Source organism: Podarcis bocagei (assembly GCF_964188305.1).
Source record: "Podarcis bocagei genome assembly, chromosome: 14".
NCBI classification, from domain to species: Eukaryota; Metazoa; Chordata; class Lepidosauria; order Squamata; family Lacertidae; genus Podarcis; species Podarcis bocagei.
In genome coordinates, this window is record NC_138139.1 from 39,073,600 (window position 1) to 39,093,854 (window position 20,255).

Genomic DNA, 20,255 nt, shown 5'->3' on the forward strand with positions numbered 1-20,255 from the left:
GAAATAATCTCCTGAGATTGAAAGCCCACCCTACGCAGCAAAAAAACCACTGCTGCTACTCACCCCCATGCCAGATTGGATAATTTTTTTATGATGCCTAAAGCATCACTATTTGAAGAACCATAAATGCTACTTCTCATGATATGTTGTTGATGTTCACTTGCTTATGATAATGTGTGTTTCAGGCACAATTTCCTCTTTGCAATGCATGAAAGCAAGAAGGATAACTTACCCTTCTTCACTTTAAATTTACAGAAGCAATATACCTATGAATACTCAATACTCAGCAGAACGAACAACTAGGGGAGGAGGATTTCCTTTATGTCAAGACACATTGGCTTTCTCTCTGTTGTAAATAGAATGTTGGAGTAGGTCTAGGATGATGCTGGACTCAAACTCCCATCAGCCCCAGCTAGCTTAGCCACTGGTCTGGAATGGTGGGAGTTGTAGTCCAAAATATCTGGAGAGCCACCTCTAGACAAGATTAAAATTGTGGTTGAATCCAACAAGAGTATTCTTACCATGCCAATGAGAAATGGAACAAAGAGTAATAGATTGACTGTGGCATACAGCAGGGGTGGACTTTGGTAATATGGTGCCCTGAGCTAGGACAAAATTTGGTATGCCACCTAAATCTTTCTTATTTACATCCCCTTAGCTCGGCAACCACCCACACCACCCTAAATCCAGCGCTGCATATAGGCTGTAGATCTAAGAAGCATACTGTTAAAGGCAAAGAAGTGGGTAGCCCAGTAGAGATAAAATAGTAAAGCTATTTATTTCAAAGCTTTGGTTTAAGTCTTCCTTGGTAATCCAGCTAGGTTTTCAAATGAGTAGTGGATGCTAAGGTTGACAGTCTTAAGAACACAGTCAGGATGGGGAAAGTCTTATTAAGAAGGGCAGCTTATATGAGAGGGGTTTTTTGTTTTTTGTTTTAAGGAAATAATTAAATGTCAGCTTTCAAATTAAGTTAAAGTGCAATCCTGAACCTGTCTACTCAGAAGGAAGTCCCCTTGGGTTCAAGGGATCTTACTCCCTGGAAGATTGTATATAGGATTACAGCCTTAGTGTGTTAAGTCTATAGATCCAGAAGTATGGATGCTTTTGGAATCCGATAACTAAGGAGTCACCCAATCAAACGTGCAGATTTGAATGTAGGTACTCATCAGATTTTACATTTCCCCAAATATTGTCACACAGTCCTTGGCTCAAATCCCGCTCCCATCCCACAAGCATTTTAAAATGTAGATTTTGGGGTAAATTTAACATTTTGAAATGTGTATTTTGAGAGCAAATACATTCAAAAATATTTACAATTTTAAACACAAACTTTTGTAAGTTTTTTTTTTTTTTAATGTTGCAGATTAATGCAAATAACAGGATCAAAAGTCCTTGTGGAAATGGCACACATGAAAATGGCATGGACTGAGTATAGTAGACTAATTCCTCTGCCCAGAATTTTCCCCTCTCTTCAAATACCTCCAGATTTGTTGGTTGTTCAGAGGGACATTTTTCCAAGTCAATGAAGTGGCAGCCATCAAAATTGAAATATTTTGAAATAGATTGTTGGAGCTTCTTTGTCAAGGATTATTTCTTTGTGGGTACTAAATCATCTACAAAGCCCTATTGTTCCAGCATACCAGATGTCACACCCAGAATGTTTGCATTCAGTATACAGTGGCACCTCGGGTTACATACGCTTCAGGTTACATACGCTTCAGGTTACACACTCCACTAACCCAGAAATAGTGCTTCAGGTTAAGAACTTTGCTTCAGGCTAAGAACAGAAACCGTGCTCTGGCGGCGCGGCAGCAGCAGGAGGCCCCATTAGCTAAAGTAGTGCTTCAGGTTAAGAACAGTTTCAGGTTAAGAACAGACCTCCGGAACAAATTAAGTACTTAACCCGAGGTACCACTGTATATGATATTGTTCGACTTGCACACAGTGGAGGCTGATCCATCAGGGAACATGAGGTGCTGCTACACCAATCCCAATCTGCCCCCAGCCTGCCCCCACCTTCCTGCCTTCTTACAACCAGTCCAGCAGGTGGCGGTGGTACCTGTCAGCTTCCTCCTCCTCCTTAATCACATGGTTGCCCTTGGAAGAACTCAGCAGGAAAGAGGATGGGAGCAAATCTAGAATTAGTTGGCCCCACCTATCATTGGCTCTGGCTCCACCTAGTGTTGGGCTGCCTGCATTCTGTCCCACCAGTCCCAATGGGCACCAGCCGCCACGCTTGTGCATGATGTTCTAATGGATTGTATCGTACCAGCTTTTTTGCTCCTAAAGCTTTTTCAAAAGTGTAGTTGATGCACACAGGTAACACTTCATGCATCCAATGAAGTGGGATAGAAGTCCCTGAAAAGTTTGTTCTACAATAAAGCTGAATGATGCTACAAGACTCTTTGCTGGTTATGCTGCAACTAAAACAGTCACTATTATACAGAAAAGCCATACTTGAAACATGAATGCATCCTTCAGAACTTATAGGGTAGACACATCTTTTGTGCTTGAATATCCATTCCAGAAAAGACTATACATTTTGAGCAGCAGCATTAGGACATTTATAGTGGTGCGTTTACTCCAGCAGTTCATGTGGACAGAACCCGCATTTGAGAGCATCTAGGACAATGTGTTCTTGAGAATGCCTTCCAAGGTTGTTAATGCAACCATTTGCAAGCCACCTCTATCTGCATGGAAACATATATCCTTCTATCACAAGATCCAGGGGTCACACACTTCAAGAGTACAGTAATTATGGGAGAAGTTACTGTGGGAGTAACCATCTCATCATTTGAATGAGCCATCCGCAAAAGAGCAGATGGAGAAAAACAAACAGTGCTTTCCAATAACATGGTGCGAGCTAATGTTATTAGCTTACAGATGAGGTTGAGTGCTGGTTTGTAATTGTACATTTGCAAAGAACTCCTGCTTTGTTTATGAGAATTAAATAAATAAAAATGTTTTTTAATGACTGAAATAAAAACTCCTTCATGTTTCAATCTGAAATACAAAAAAAAAAAGTTAATAGGTTTTCCAGGTGATCAGTTTATAAGAGCCTAGTAAGCGTATGTTATAACACATTTGTTCCAACAAGGTGTGTACATGTGTAAGCGAGAGAAGGTGTGTTGAGGGGGGCTAAGAATTGTATCAAATATCCAATGTTTAATTAGAGAATATCCCATGGATCATCAATATCAAAAATATTGTAAAATAGTCATGCCACGTTTTCTATATACTTACCATGTCCATTCTGCGTATTTTCACTTCCCCTTGGTTTTTCTCCTTTTCTCAAAGATGTATACCTCTTCAATAAAAAATAACCAGTTGAGAGAGGGAGAGAGAACATACCCTAACATGGGGTAGTCATTGGAGCTACATAGTAGACTGATCTGATTACTAGGCCCCAGGGAAACTCAGTAAGACTTTATAGTCTTAAGAGTCATTCTGCTGACTGTGGCCTTGCGTGGTTATACCAAAGTCCTGCTCTGAAGGCACCAGTGAACCAACCACATTCTGGTCTGTGGTGTTAATAGCCTCACTTGACTTGCCTGAATTTCCTTCTTCCAACTAACTGGTAACTTGGATAATTAAACATCCAAGGCTTTTAACATGTATTTCAGTTTGCATTTAAAGGCAAACCTAATTCACACTTTCTGAAACAATATGCAAACTGAAACATAGCCATCCTTCAATATTTGAGTTCCTCTGAATTCAGCAATGTGTGCAATATTCTCCAGCCAAGCAATGTGTACAAAAACACAAATGCTAGGGTAAATATGCATTAAGATGTATATATTTGTGGAAATAACATGGCATTAAGGGAAAGTGTGGCATTAGGGGAAACTGCTTTGCAAAAAATGCATTTGTTGGACAAAGTTGCATATAAAAATGTGTGCAATGGAAAAAAAATGCACTAACATGCGGATGGATTTTCATTAGGGCTTTTTTAAACAAATGCAAACTGATGTGGAAATGTGGAGAATGGAACTAAAGACTAGAAAAATTAGGAACTGAGAGAAACAGAAATTGAGAGAGTCGCTCATTTCCTACCCCAAACCTACTAAAATTTGAAAGAAATTCTGAAGTACCCTGCCATTTAGGCAGAAAACAGAGGCCTCTTTCGTAGGGGGAAGAAAACTTTTGAGAAACTGAAGGACAGCACTACTGAATATTCTCCTGTTTCTCTGTTTACTAATTATGGGCAAAACTGAGGGTGGTTATGGCTGTTGCTCTACATGGACCAGCCACCTGTTGAGGTTTCCACACATACTGTATTTTCTTTACCTCCACAGCTGCAGGGTCAAGGAAAGAGTTTGGTATTTTCTTCTTCTTCTTCTTCTTCTTCTTCTTCTTCTTCTTCTTCTTCTTCTTCTTCCTGTTTTCATAATTTTTCTTTTTGCACCATCTCCATGAATAATCCAAATTCTACTGGCTGTTTTATAGGCACCTATAAAAGCAATACTCTACCCTCAGTCCAGCCAAAATAGAGGATGCTGGCCAAGCAAGACGGAGTTTACAGCCAAAGAACATGGTTGAACAAGAGGAAGCCATAAACTGATTGGCTGGCCCGCTCCTTGTTTTCTTAAGGAAGAGTTAAAGGTGGGGGAATGGTTGGGGTCAGCGCGGTCAGCCATCTGGCAAAACCTGCTGGCTTCCTTCTGTGAGTGTTTTCCCAGTGCTGTGGTGATGGAGAGAATGAGGTTAAAGGGACCAAGGCTATAGGACCTCAACTTGTCCCAGTTGACACTACCTCATGGCTCAGCTATGTTTCCCTGTCCCTCAACTTGCACGCTGTTGACCTCTCCCTGCTCTTACATACTTCCTCAAGAGCACCAAGGCTTACAAGAAGCTGCATCTGTGCGAACATATGACAGTTGAGCTTTGGAGGACACAGAAGAGATGCTGACAGAGTGTTCCACATTTCACAAGGTGTGGATGAGGCAACACAGGTGGGAGCAAGAGCCTACAGGGCTGGTTCCCTGTGACAGAATGCATTTCTGTGTGCAGTGAATTTCAGTCCAATTAAAACAGGGCTTCTCCTTCGCTTCTAATTGGTAGAGCTGGCCTGCAGCTCCAGGCCCTGGTTTCATTACCCCTCTTCCCCTTCTTATGCTCTGGAGCAACAGAAATCTGGATTTGAGACTGATCTCTTATGATTCTGCACATCACCAAACTGAAGTGTCACTGACAGCCTAACGGAGGCAAAGGGGCCTAACCAAATTTTACTGGACCTGTATTTCCCATCAGCCAGAGCCAGCATGGCCAATAGCCAAGGATTATGGGAGACGTAGTTCAGCAGCATTTGGAGGTTGAAAGCTTAGCCACCCCTGGCCTAAAAATGTGGCCCTCAAAATGTTTCTGGGCTCCTAACTCACACCAGCCTGAGCCTACATGGGCAAATAGTGAGGGGAAATGGGTGTTGTAGTTCAGCAGCATCTCAAGTATAATCCTGGATTCTCCTGCACTTGGAGAAAGATACAAACCATGGATTGGCGGGTGCTTGGGACAAGCCTGACATCGTCCCACAAGGTGAATTCAGTGAGTCGCCTCTCAACGCGTGAAATTTTCCATCTTCCCTTGAAGACCCCCTGACTGGGGCTGGCAAACCTGGCCCCTCTAATAGTGTAATAGACCACAATGCCTTTGTAAGAGCACATTCTGTATTTATACAACAGCCCATGTATACAAGGGATTAAAATAAACCATTTATTCCTTCATCTTGGACAAATCACATTATCCAGAAACTCCAAGAAGCAGAGCTTTCTGTTGTCAAAATAAACACTAGCCTGTTCCCCCACCCCTTTCAAGAACCCACGCAGTGCAAAATAAATGGCTTCGGCCTACCAGATGCACAGCACGTAGGGAGGAAAGTTAATGGTAATAAAGCATTGTGGGGTCCAAGACAAATGGAAGCACTTTGCTTATTGGATTCACTTCATTATTGTGTCTGCCCTTCTTGTCCACTCTTATTCCATGACCTAATTTCCCCCTCCAAATGGCTAATGATTTTGAATGCCTGAATGCCACAGCTTTCAGAGACAACCCAGTTGCCAATTTCATCTCATTAGTAAAAATGAAAACTCTTCCAAAGAACAGAGCCAAACCCAGCCAAATATTTCTTCCTGAGACAATGGCATGGACCTCCACTGTAGTAAGACTTTTCTGTTCAATGTCACAGCACAGTCCGCTAAGCTGCATGTTCTTCAGTGGGTGCCACAGATCACATCTTGAGGAAGATAGTCATAAGGAGAATGAAAGAAGAGCCAAAGATCTAATCTAGCAGTAAGGAAATATTGCCCTCCATAGGTCACTGAAGTACAACTCCCGCTATCCCTGGCCATCGGAAATGCAAGCTGAGGTTGATGGGAGCTGTAGTTCAGCAACACCTGGAGGCCCAAAGGTTCCCCACCTCTGCTCTAAGCCATCGTCCTGGTTCCAAGACTGGCTAACTCTGGGAAGCCCATAGAGAGGGTTGGAAGCAGTAGCCTCCTTGTGTAGAAATGAGAGGATCAGTCTATTTTCAGTCCATTTCCTTTTTGCATGGGCAGAATGAGTCTTCTGTTTGAAGGCCTTGTCCAGTTTAAGGATAAAGAACCCTAAGAAGGGAGAACAAGGACCTTGAAGTTGGTTATCAAGAATTAGCACAGGTCACTAATAGGGGATGACATGGTAGAACAGAGACACTTACCTGACAAGTGGAGTGCTACAAGGCTCATTGTTATTCAACATCTGTATAAACAACTTGGATAAAGGAATTAAGGGGATGCTTATCAGATTTGCAGATAACATCCAACTGGGAGGAGTAGCTAACACCACAGAATCAGGATTCAAGATGACCTTAACAGGTTGGAGAACTGGGACAATACTAACAAAATGAATTTCAACAGGGACAAATGTGAGGTTCTACACTTAGGCAGGAAGAATCAGCTGCACAAATATAAGATGGCGGACACCTGACTTGCTAGTAGTACATGTGCAAAGGTTGTAGGTGTCTGAGTAGACCACAATCTTAACATGAGTCAACAGTGTGATGCAGCAACAAAAAAAAGCTAATGATATTCTAGGCTGCATCAACAGAAGTCTAGTGTCCAGTTCTGGACACCACAATTTAAGTGTCCAGTTCTGGACACCACAATTTAAGAAGAATATTGACAAGCTGGAGCTTGTGCAGAGGAGGGTGACCAAGATGACCAAGGGTTTGGAAAACAAGCCTTATGAGGAATGGTTGAGGGAGTTGGCTATGTTTAGCATGGATAAGAAGAGAGACTGAGAGGAAATATGGTAGCCATCTCAAATATATAAAGGACTGTCACATGGAAGATGGAACAAGCTTGTTTTCTCCTGCTCCAGAGGGTAGGACCTGAACCAAAGGCTTCAAGTTACAAGAAAGGAGTTGTTGTTTTTTACTAAACATCAGGAAGAACTTTGTGACAGTAAGAGCTGTTTGACAGTGGAACGGACTCCCCCAGAAGGTGGACTCTCCTTCCTTGGAGGTTTTTAAGCTGAGGTTGAATGAACATCTATCATTGATGCTTTAGCTGAGATTCCTGCACTGCCGGGGGTTGGACTAGATGGTCCTCAAAGTCCCTTCCAACTCTACGATTCTATGACCTCCTGGCAAGTGAGCTGCTGCAGAGTTCAAAGGGGGAGACAGCAAAGAGGGTAGCTGCACTGGTGCATTTGTGACCTCACTGCTACCTCTCCCCTTCCTCTCTCAGTAATAAGCAAAGACTTCCCTTCCGGGAGGTCAGATACGGCTTCACCCCCCACTATGCCATCTTCCTGCCATATTAAATGTTATAGTAATTATTCCTCAATTTGCATCTGTACATATAAATTAGAACTTGCAAATGTATCCTCTGCCCCCCCCCCCTTTGCAATGCATAACCAGCCACCTACTCAGTTTACCGTACTTATTAAAGTGTTTGGAGGCCATCTTCAAACCAATAAATTGTCTTAGTGAAGGCATATGCCAAGAGGCCTATAGCCAAAATTTTTGTAGTAAGGAGGACCAGTTGCCAAGGAAGGCGGCAGAAATCATTGCAAAACAGAAATATAGATAACTAATATCTTTAATTTTTTTGATTGCATTCAATGTTAATAACATTTTAATTTTATAAGATATAAAAATAAGGACCTACTGCTTATCAGTTATTATAGTGCTCTTGTCCTCATTGTTGATTTGGGATTATTTCCAGTCTGTTTGTGTTGTTCATCTTTGATTATGGTGGGGTATGATTTGTACTTCTTATAGGATGGTTGGGTGAGCAGTTTTAGACATGCACATACACACACACACACACACACACACACACACACACACACACACACACCATGTTTTATTGTATTTTCTTTATCCATTTGTATGTGTGTTTAAATGTTTGTAAGCTTCTGTGTCTTTTATGGATCTGTAAGTTGGTTTGAGAGAAAAAGTTGTATAGGGAGCAACAAATAAATGGCATGATGATGATGATGATGATATTCATGGTGTAGTGGTTAGGGTGTTAGACCAGGAGCTGGGAGACCAGGGTTCAAATCCCCACTCAGCCATGTAGTTCACTGGGTGGCGTTGGGCCAATCATAGGATTTCAGTCTAATCTACCTCACAGGATGGTTGTCAGGATAAAACTGGGAATCGTATGCCACTTTGAGTTCCTTGAATGAGATATAAATGTAATCAATCAATCAGACAATAATTGACCAAAATACTAGAAGGAGGGAGTGGTTGTGTTCAATATCCATGGGTTGTTTTGTAAGGAGCAATTGGGTTGCATATTCTTGTCTATTTTTGTCTTATATCTTCACAAGCAAAGGGTCTAGAAACTTAAACAACAACAAAACTAACAGTTGGGAGACGGGGTGGCACATTTATTTTCGGGTGTATCTGAAGAAGTGTGCATGCACACGAAAGCTCATACCAAGAACTAACTTAGTTGGTCTTTAAGGTGCTACTGGAAGGAATTTTTTTATTTTGACTATGGCAGACCAACACGGCTACCTATCTGTAACTTAAATTTCTGAGAAACCCGACTCATTTAAGTCACCCCCTCAGCCCTAGAGCTACAGCCCTGCATGACCTCGACTTCCCTTTTGCTTAGAACAGCTACCAGAGATAAACATCTGGTGTGCTCACCTTTTCCCGTACATCTCCACTGGCATCCTCTTTGGCTATAAACCCCAGTGACTCTGTCTGTACATTTCCTCCAAGTCCCGTTATTAATATTCTGGATGAGGAGATCTCATAAACTCCCATCTGGAAAAGCAGGTCAGAGAGGGGTGGGAGATACGTCCCAATGTGCCATAAAGCACATTGACCATTGCTTTCAAACGCATGTGGCGACATGTAGAACATGCATGGGGGAAGCTGAGCCAGTTTTAACGGCATTTAAAATAGGTGGCTGTGATGTAATTGGAATTTTAGGAGCAGCCTGAAATTAGGATCTGATTATGCTTCATATATTTTGAACCTCGGGGAAGGGAGACTGAGCCAGCTGTACACTAAATACCTTTTATACTTTGTCATCTTTGTTTTTAAAGGAGGTGGGTGGGTGAGACCCTGCTCTTTCTCTGAAATATAACCAGAAGGAAACCCATACACACAGAGAGAGAGTATATATGCATCTGAATGTAGCAGTCTCCAAAGAGGTGGGATTTATGTGGCCATCAGTTCTGGGGGAGACAGGATGCAAAGGACCAGTGGAAAAGTAAATAAATAAAGTTTGGCACAGTCTTCCATGCCTAGGTCTCCACCTCCCTCCACTGCAGCGAAGTGATGGCACAATAGCTCAGTCCGTAGAGCACAGGACTCTTAATCTCAAGGTCTGGGTTCGAGCTCCACATTCAGCAAAAGATTTCTGCATTGCAGGGAGTTGGATTAGATCAGGCATAGGCAAACTCAGCCCTCCAGATGTTTTGAGACTACAATTCCCATCATCCCTAACCACTGGTCCTGTTAAGGTAAAAGTAAAGGGACCCCTGACCATTAGGTTCAGTTGTGACCGACTCTGGGGTTGCGGTGCTCATCTTGCTTTATCGGCCAAGGGAGCCGGCGTACAGCTTCCGGGTAATGTGGCCAGCATGACTAAGGCACTTCTGGCGAGCCAGAGCAGCGCACGGAAACGCCATTTACCTTCCCGCTGGAGCGGTACCTATTTATCTACTTGCACTTTGACTTGCTTTCGAACTGCTAGGTTGGCAGGAGCAGGGACCGAGGAACGGGAGCTCACCCCATCGTGGGGATTCGAACCGCCGACCTTCTGATCGGCAAGTCCTAGGCTCTGTGGTTTAACCCACAGCGCCACCCGTGCCCCTTTTACTGGTCCTGTTAGCTACAATATAATTAGATATCAGTTCAAATATAAAGAAATGGCATTCTCTCGGATTTGAGAAGGTATTTTAATTCAGCTTCGTAATGCAATCTCCCAAGTCTTAAACAACCAATGATCAAAAGACGGAACTGGGGCAGGTTTTTCCAAAATATAGCCATCCACAACACTTTTGCAACAACTAGTCAGTTGAAAATCCGACCCTTTTCTTGTTTCTTTAAAGACGTTCTTCAGATATGCCAGTAATATGATGATGTGATTTGACCACAAGTTCATCCTTCCTCCCACACCTACAAGATTCTGGAAGGCTCTGCCCAGAGCTGAGTCAGACTATGTTGCAAATGGCCAATGCAAACAGTGATGGGCTAGGCTGAGCCAAACAAGGGATGGCTTATGGCCCATTGAAAACTATGTCTTGCAACAGGTTCTTTCCACCACTGTTGGTCACAACAGCTTTTTACTCTGGTTCTGAAATCAGCAAAGATTTGCTCTGGCTGCTTGGAGAGAATGACATTTATTTAGCAGCTGTATCTGGTCCCCATTGAGAGTGGAAATGCATAGATATCAAGAGTAGGCAGACACAGAGCCAAATAAGTCCCCCTTTGCACTATATATTTAAAGCAGTATTACATCACTTTAAAAATTCATGGCTTCTTGCAAAAAATCCTGGGAAATGTAGTTTGTTAAGGGTGCTCAGAGTTCGTAGGACACCCTTATTTCCCTCATAGAGCTACCATTGACAGAGTTTCCTGGGAAGAGCGATGGACCACCAAGCCATTCTGAGCATTGTAGCTCTGTGAGGGGAACAGGGGTCTCCTAACAACTCCCAGCACCCTTAACAAACCACAGTTCCCAGGATTCTTTGTGGGGAAACCATGGCTGCTTAAAAGTGCATGATATTGCTTTAAATCTATACTGCAGGTGGGACCTAATTCTAGTTGTGTCTCTATCCTCTGTAGTATCAGGTTCTATAAGGTCAACACTTAGACTGAGGAGGAGGAAGCTGACAGCCAGTGCCGCCCAATGACTGGGTGTAAGTAGGAGGACAGGTGGGAGCTGGCTGGGATTGGACCAAGACTGGTGGGGCTGTGCCCTATTTACCCTAATAGACCTGCCCACACTGGAATGCTGAAGGGGCGGGGTTGGGGGCAAACTGTGGTGGGAATGGGTACGGGGGTGGGTGAGGTTTAAAAAGGGGTAGTTTCTGTCAGGTATGGGAGAAGTACAAAGGAGTAGACAGGGTTGGTAAACAGAGCAAGCAAGGGGTGGCAGTACCTAGTGGGTATGTACATATAGATATAATCTACAGGAGATAAGTTCATCAAAGACGCAGAACCCTGTGTACAACCTCATAATAATACAATTGAAATAAACAGTGCAAATTAAGAAAGATGTTCGTTTAATCAAAACATCCGCATTTTAACACTGTAACAAGCATTTAATATTAAATTGTGACAAAGCAATTAATGTTAACATTACATCTCGTCTTCTAGAATTCTATGAAAGGTTGTCACATAGTTGTGAATTTTACTTTCTGCTGTCCTTACTGTTGTGTATTGCTAAGAGGAGGCCAGAAAGAGGTTCCACAAGGAATTAGCCAGGAAAGGCTTACAGAGAAAAACCCAATACCCAAGAATTGCAGTGAAGGACTCATCTGTTAGGGCAAATGGGGCACTGCCCCACCAACTTGAGTCTGCTCTTAGCCAGGCTCCACCTGCCTGCTTTGTGGGCCTGTGTCTTTCCATGTCCAGCATTTTTGCAGAGGACTTGGATCTCATTGAAGAACTTGGATGTCAAGAATTGTCAAATTGCCCAATGACAGCAAACTGAAAGATTTGTGTCATCAGTCAGCATGGGATCATGGATGATAATGTGTTGGTTTTGGATGTAGATGACTCAGGATTAAATCCGGTGTTTCATTTGTGCCATAGTTCCCCGGGACTTAGCCTTGGGCTTTTCAATGCAAGGGCTCAGCTTTGGATGTGCTGAGAAATAATAATAATAATAATATTTTTTTTTAAAAGGTCTGCTTCTGAGCATTTGCTGCACCACCAATAATCGCAAATTGCCAATTTGCTACCAGGCGAGGTTCAAGGTCCTTTTGTTGATGCACAGAGCCCTAAACAACTTGACCCTCAAGTACGTTAAGGACAGTCTGAGCCACAGTTCCAAGCACCCTTAACAAAGGACAGTTCCCAAGATTCTTTGGGGAAGCCATGAGTTCTAAATGTGCATTAAATGTGTTTCAAATATATGGTGCGGATGTGGCTAAAGTTTCTAGGCCTGCTATTTGCAGAAGCTTGTGAATTGGGCTAAGCAGGATTTCCAGTTAACCACTTGGAATATTTTATTCCCCCACCACAGGCCCCAGAGTACTCACAGTCTCCAACTATAAGATGCTCAGCCTTAACATTCCTGAGCACTGGAACTCGCCATCACGGTCTGCTTGTGAACCTTACTGAGGCACCTTTCTAGCCACTGCCTGAGTACAGGAACCACTAGTATGAGTGACCAAGACTGGAGGGTCATATTCAGCCCTGGGCCTGAGGTTCCTGATCCCTGGAATAAAGCATGGCAGCATTATTCTTTTTAACTGATAACTCAACAACCATTTGAATCAGTTTAAGAAATGCCTCCCGCACACCTTCCTAGAAATGTCCTATGTACAAGCAAAAATCCCGCCCTTCTCTTTACCATTTCCACCTCTGAACAAAGTAGAGTTGGTAAGAAATAGCAGACAAGGTGGGGAATATGCACTGAAGCCAGCCAGGCATCAGCTGGCCATTTTTCTGAATATAGTGGTACCTCGGGTTAAGAACTTAATTCGTTCTGGAGTTCTTAACCTGAAACTGTTCTTAACCTGAGGTACCACTTTAGCTAATGGGGCCTCCCGCTGCCACCACCACATGATTTCTGTTCTTATCCTGAAGCAAAGTTCTTAACCTGAGGTACTATTTCTGGGTTAGCAGAGTCTGTAACCTGAAGCGTCTGTAACCTGAAGTGTCTGTAATCCGAGGTACCACTATATCTTTTTCTCCATCTCTCTTGCCCAAGCACCAGCCTTACCTTTCCACCCCTTCTCGGGAGTATCAGGATTGCGGTTTTTTCCTTTCATCTCATGGCTAATCAACCTTGCTCAAAGGTTCAGAAGCACCCCGCCATTCCTCTCTCACCTCATTTGGCGGGGGGGGGGAGGCACATCTGCTTATTTGGTTCCAGAGAATTCATTTCATCTTGCCATTGGGCCATTTATTTATTTATTTCCCCTGGCCAGCTTTTCTTTAAAAAGCCTGTCTCCCTTGATTTAGTGAGCCAATAGTGGCGGGGAGAGAAAAGGAGGAAAGGAAGAAAATGTAATGAATAAAAGGCAATGAATAAAAGGCTTTTGGAACATCTGGAGTTGCTCTTAGGCAACGCGCAATATCCCAGCCCAGATGTTGGGAGACGGCCTTCTGCTTGTGAACATGTCAAAACGTAGAATTCCATTCACACCACTTTTATTCCTCTTTTTTTGCCTGACCTATCTTGGCCACTTGATTGGCACCTTCCAAAGTTGAGGGGGGGTGTAATTTCATTCATTCAAAAAGGCTTATAAGCCTTTGAAGAAGACTGTCCTCTTATATTATTCAATATACCTGTGACCCTCCAGATGTTGCTGCCATCAGCCCCAGTCAACATGACCAATGATCAAGGATGATGGGAATTGGGGTCCAGAAACATCTGGAAGATTGTACGTTCCTCAACCCTGCTCGACGTAGTTTACAGCAGGGGTGCAAAATCTGTGAGTTGAATCCAACTAAGTTATACTGCATGCTCTGGTCCATGGGGTCACGAAGAGTCGGACACGACTAAAAACAACAACAACAACAAAGTTATACTCACAGTAGACCAACTGAAATGACTAGACCTAAGTCATGAAAAGGACTAGTATTGGCTACAACCCCGCGGTCCTCCAGATGTTGTTGGACTATATTTCCCATCATCCCTGAACATTGAACTACAATGTCCATCATCCTTGGCCACCGGCTACAGTGGCTGAGGCTGGAGGGAGTTGGAGTCCAACAAAACCTAGGAGGCCCAAGTTTCCTCATGCCCATTCTAAAGAAAGCATTTAATGGCCTGCTTCAGCATAGGTTTATGAACAAGATCAGTCTGCTTGCCTTGCAGGGTGACTCCCCCAGCACAGCTGGCATCTCTGAGATAACACATCATGGCGCAGCTCAGCTTCACTGAATCACATTTTGACAGGAATAGAGAATCACAGGGGTAAACTGCAAAATCCCTGTAGACTGGCGCAGCTTTACTTCCTTCAACCAGAGTGTGCAAAGATGATTTACATCTTACTGTGGATCTGGCCCAGAGAGTGGAAAAGATGCTGGGAGTGGAAGAAAGATGGTCCATCAGCAAAAACTCCTGCATAGCACAGGCAATGACGTCCTTTGCAGAGCGGACACGCTCCATCACCTTCACCGCCCCAGCATGACAGCAGCTGAGGGGGGCAGGAGAGATGCAAAAGGAGGCTAGGCCGCTGGAGGTGTCATCCCTCATGGTCTGGACACGCTTCATCCGTCAGCATATTGGACAGCTCAGCGCTCTTGGCGAACCCCCGGCACACTCCATCTGCCCCCAACATGGTGCCCATCAATCATCTAGCATAGGCACACCCAGGAACATCACAAGAACTGCCTGTGAGTGAAATGTGTGGTGTTCTCTCTCTCTCTCTCTCTCTCTCTCTCTCTCTCTCTCTCTCTCCACCCACCCTTCCTCACACATAAGTGTGCTGTGCAGATAAATTATGAGCCACTAAAAAAGGTGAATATAGGAGTGTTCATCAAAGGGACAGTTAAATAGATTGCAGAGGGTAATTGTGGATGAGGAGGAAGGCAGCTACAAAAGATAAACTGCAGCCTAGACAGTATGTAACACTGAACTAGCCCTCCCGCTACCCTCCACTGGCACTGTTGCAAGAAGATCAGAGGTTAGCATTATAGGAATAAACGGGGGGAGCCTCTGCTCTAGCCTCCCCATCTTCCCTACTCTTCTGTGTAGCTGCAGGGAAATAAAAAGACTTTCAACTAAACCATAGTTTCTCATTACATCCAAACCTGGACAAACTGTAGTTAGCATTAACTGTGGTTTAGTTTCAAACCATGGTTTACGATGCTGGCTTGTTTCCCTAAACCATCATTACCACTAACCTCAGCTCTCAGTTTGGATTAAACAAGTAACTGTGGTTGGTTGAAAAGTGAGAGTGGAGCTCCTGATTTCCTTTGGGGCATGTGTACTGGAGGCTTTCCTATGTTTATACCTGTACACCTGCATGCAGCCTATATGTTGTAGATGAAAAGGGGACAATAATAACAGGATGCCCAGAGATTAGATATTTATGTCTGAGGTCCTAATTTCAAGTGCCATTAATGATGACATGATCAGCAATAATGCAGTGTGTATTAAATGCTAGACGTTGTGGGTGGGAACTATAATCAAGATTGCATTGTGTAGCTAGGGGCTCTTGAAGCCTTCCTTCCCCAGCAACAACCTCCATCAAAGACACCCCTCTCAATGTACAGCAATTATCATTTTGAAACAAAGCTCCCATTTGTGCCAGTGCTGCCCCAGATGCTGTTTTCTGCAGAAAGAGTAGATTCCGTGGACATTGCAACTGGGGAGGGGCATCATAAACCTTTCCTCCATGCAAGCTTCTTTCTTGATAACATCTCCCAGCAATGCCTGGTATTTAATTTTTTAAAACACATGGTGTGATCGCTAATCACATAATTAACACCATGTGTAGTTATGCCCTGAGATGCATCTGTTTATCATACTGCAATAAAGGCTCCTTCCTCACCCATTGCAATTCTTTTTGTCTCCTCCGCAAGAAGGCCCAGATTTCCAAGAGTAGGAAAGGATTAACTAAACATGAATATCTGTACCCAATGGATGGCCTCCAATGATGCTCAGATAAAAATAGGTACATGTGCTTTGCATTAAGAAAGAAGGATCACCTCCTCATGTTTGTGAGGCAATGAGCAAGAAGTGTGAGGCAGTCAGGTAGGGAGGCACAATTCATCCAGAAGTTTCTGATGCAAGCTTTCTTGAAATAAAAAGGAGTTGTGCAAGAACTTAGCAAAGTCAATAATGAATATGGAGTCCAGAGAGAAAAGAAATCCTGATAACTAACACTTTACTCAGAAAATTGAACAAAAAAAGTATATAACAAGAACTAGACAGAGAAGTTTGTCTTTCTTACTTCAGGCCTTGCACATAGCAGGGAGATAGTCAACCAAACATACTGAGGAAAAGCTCCCTCAGAACTATATAGCCAATCAGAGCATGTGCTACCTCAGCAAACATTATGCCATTCTATCTTGTTGCTAAGCCACACCTCCACACATCCCCCTCTTGGCTAGTTAGCTAAACATTAATAGAATTAACTCTTAAGTTACAAACTGAATGATCCCTGCTACTGCACTTCCAGCAATTAAAAGATTTGCCATTGTGGTGTCATGCAGATATGTGCTACTAAATTTGAGTAATAAATGGGCTCCAGAAGTAGATTTGTGAATCCATCCATAAAAGAAATGGTCCAAAGTGGGCTAAAGTTCCCAAGATCTGGTGGGCTCTACCAGCAGTTCAGAAGTTTCACTACCATTGTAAGACTTTGCTTGAGATACAAAAAAGTAATGTCAAACTAATATCTTCATTAGGACCAAATGAAATGTCAGACAGTAGAAGTCGTAGAAATCATAGAATCATAGGGTTGGAAGGGATCCCAAGGGCCATATAGTCTAACCCCCTGCAATGCAGGACAGAGTCCTGCCCCCAGCCGTCCCTGGGTGGGCTTGAACCACCAACCTTCTGGTTAACAGCCAGATGCACTGACTCACTGCACCACCTCCTGCAGGGTCAGCTCTACTGTTCTGCAGAACTGGACCACTCCACTTAGCAGGTGGAGATATACTGCAAAACTTTGGTGCAGATCTTATCAGCAATCCATCTATTGCTGTAAGTGGCAATTGGCTGAGTCACCCTGAAGAGGGAGAAATATCACACTGTCTGTGGTGTGTCACAGGAACTGCTTTTGTTGTTGTTTTTCACTGGCTATAATTTCTTTACCTATAAGAGGGGTGGAAGATTAATAATAAGCCTGGGCTGTTCCTTCAGCTCTTGAGATTTCTGTGCCTCTAAGCACAGCATATCCAATGCCCAAGTCTTCGAAAACAGGAGAGGAAGGGTCTTTAGGTGTGGCCACCGTTGCTGTTTCCAAAGGTAAGGCCCTAGCCAATTTGCTTCCCATTTATTTGGTTAGTTCCATTCATTTATTTTCCTCACCTGTGTCTTTCGTCAGCTGTATCCCAGTCAGGAAAACCGCAGGAGCAGCCATCTCTTATGAGGAAGATCCAAAGCACACAAGAGCAGCCTCCAAGAAAGCAGGATCCCCAGGGAACCTGACTTTCAGCCCTGCTAAATGCTTTGCCTGCCTCAGCAACTCCCATTCGACTTGGCTGTTTCCTCCTTTCCTTTCAGCAGCGCCAGCTCTCCTGATTCTTGTCTGGACTGTCCAGCAATGTTCTTCAATAAAACACACACATGTGCAAAAATGTCCCAGATTTCTTTTTTTAAGGCTGATATAACAACAACAAAAGATTTTTTCGGTTACCTGCCAGCCTCTTTATTATTTTATTACTTATTCATTTACGCATCGCCTTCCATGTGAGTCCCGAGGCGACCTACGTAAAAACAATTAAAACACAGGAACGTAGAAAGCAGCCTTATACCGAGTCAGACCAGGATCGGTCTATCTAGCTCAGTATTATCTACATGGACTGGCAGAAGATCTCTCTGGGGTTCATTCTTCCAGCCCTACCTGAAGATGCCAGGGATTGAACCTGGAATCTTTTGCATGCAAAGCAGATGGTGTACTACTGACCCACAGCCACTTTAAAACTTGAAAGAAAGCTTTGAAAAGAGTACAGTGGTACCTTGGTTTTTGAACGTAATCTGTTCCAGAAGACCATTCGAGTTCCGAAATGTTCAGAAACCGAGACGCAAAGGGCGGTCTGCAAATTTAATAGAGAAAATTGAGAAAAATAACAAATACACTCAGCGGAAGCCGTTCGACTTCCGAGGCGTGTTCAGAAACGGAAGCATTTGCGTTACGGCATTTGAAAACTGAAACTTTCATCAACAGAGCTGTTTGAGAACTGAGGTACCACTGTACCAAAAAATACAGCTAATGATAGATTTTAAAATGAAACAGAATGAACACCTAATTTATTATTATTTTATTTATTAAATTTCTATACAATTAGCAGAGGGCAGTTTACAATATAAAAATGCATACCATAGTAACAAACAAAAACAATATCCTCCATATAGTTTGAAAGGCCATAGATTATTTAATTAGCCAAAGGTCTGGGAGAAGAATAACGTTTTCGTCTGGCACCGAAATGTATATAATGAAGGCACCAGGCGAGCTTCCCTGGGGAGAACGTTCCACAAGCAAGGAGCCACCACAGTAAAGGCCTGTTCTCATGTTGCCACCCTCTGGACCTCTCACGGAGGAGGCACATGAAGAAGGGCATCAAATGGTGATTGCAGGATCTGGCTCAGTTCATGTGGGGAGAGGCTTCCTTGGGGTATTGTGTTCCTGGGCTGTTTAAGGCTTTATAGGTCAAAACCAGCCCTTTGAATTTGTCCTTGAAGCTAATTGAAAGCCAGTGCAGTTGGACCAGAATTGGTGTTATATGTTCAAATTGTCTTGTCCCAGTAATTTTTGTAGACATTGTTTGGTTAGACAGCTCCACCACACAGTGCAAATTTTGAAGGACAGGTGTGTTTTGGTTTACATATTGGTTTGAGAAGTGAAAATTAGGTAGTTTCTCATTAAAATGCAAATAAAATTGACTTCCTCCACCATTCCTGCAAAGTTCTGATATTTTAGGGACTTTAATGAGAAACTTGTCTGTAAAGTCACGCATTTACTTGGACAAAGAGCAATAAAACTCAGCCTCAAAATTAGCTTCTTTGCCTTTTTGTGGCTGTGCGGTAGCCAGGAGATCAACAGGTGCCATTTTTCTCCTCATGACAGCTCCATGACGGGAAAAACTGCAGCAGTCGACTGTTTCCCTGTTGTTTTATTTTATTTCTTTACTTAACCCTGCAGCTCGCCTCATCCTGAAGGCAATCGGTTTAAAAAGAATATAAAATATCCCAACCGAAATGAAAAGCAGCTGTTTTATGGTTTCAAGGCCCAGGAAACCTCTGTCAGGAAAGGAATTATTAGCCTTGCAACTCCTCCCCCCTCATCTCTCTGAAGTCAGTTGATACAGATGTAGGCCTGAAATTGTCAGGTGCCTCAAGGAGGGCGGGAGCCATTTTGTCAAGCTGGACATCCAATGTAGCTGAATGTGGGATGATTCAAGACAGACAAAAGAAAGTACTTATTCACACAATGCATAGCTAGATGATGGAATTCACTTCCTCGAGAGGTAGTGATAGCCACCAATGGGGATGGATTAAAAGGGGGATTAGACAAATTCAAGGAGGATAAGGATGTCATTGACTACTAGCCACAAAATGACTATGTTCTGCCTCAACTGTTGGAGGAAATGTACCCCTAAGTACCAGATGCTGGGAGTCACAAGTGGGGAGAGCACTCAGGGGCTGCCTGGGGGCTCCCCATAGGCATTTGGTTAGTCACTGTGAGAACAGGATGCTGGACGACATGGGCCATTGGCCTGATCCAGCAGGCTCTTAAGTTCTTATGTTATGAGGCTAAAATACTGCTCTGAGCTCCTTGAGCGGAACGGTGGGATACAAAATGAATATACCTTGGATTAAACACACACATACTATACACACAACAACCCTGCATACAGAAAAAGAAGAAAAAGCCTAGGTCTCTCCCCATATGCCAGTTTTCTA

General features: G+C 43.3%; 2 long non-coding RNA genes across 2 annotated transcripts; both read right to left on the reverse strand.

Annotated features, from left to right (window-relative positions):
• Positions 1-3,243: 3,243 nt before the first annotated feature.
• Positions 3,244-5,621, reverse strand: LOC308573228. Its single transcript, XR_014001998.1, has 3 exons — positions 5,487-5,621; positions 4,288-4,450; positions 3,244-3,305 (listed from the first exon to the last, which is right to left on the reverse strand). It is a non-coding gene; the product is annotated as an uncharacterized lncRNA (long non-coding RNA).
• Positions 5,622-12,745: 7,124 nt separating this feature from the next.
• LOC308573393 lies at positions 12,746-18,475 on the reverse strand. Its single transcript, XR_014002072.1, has 4 exons — positions 18,311-18,475; positions 17,989-18,058; positions 17,661-17,900; positions 12,746-12,887 (listed from the first exon to the last, which is right to left on the reverse strand). It is a non-coding gene; the product is annotated as an uncharacterized lncRNA (long non-coding RNA).
• Between the last annotated feature and the right edge of the window lie 1,780 nt (positions 18,476-20,255).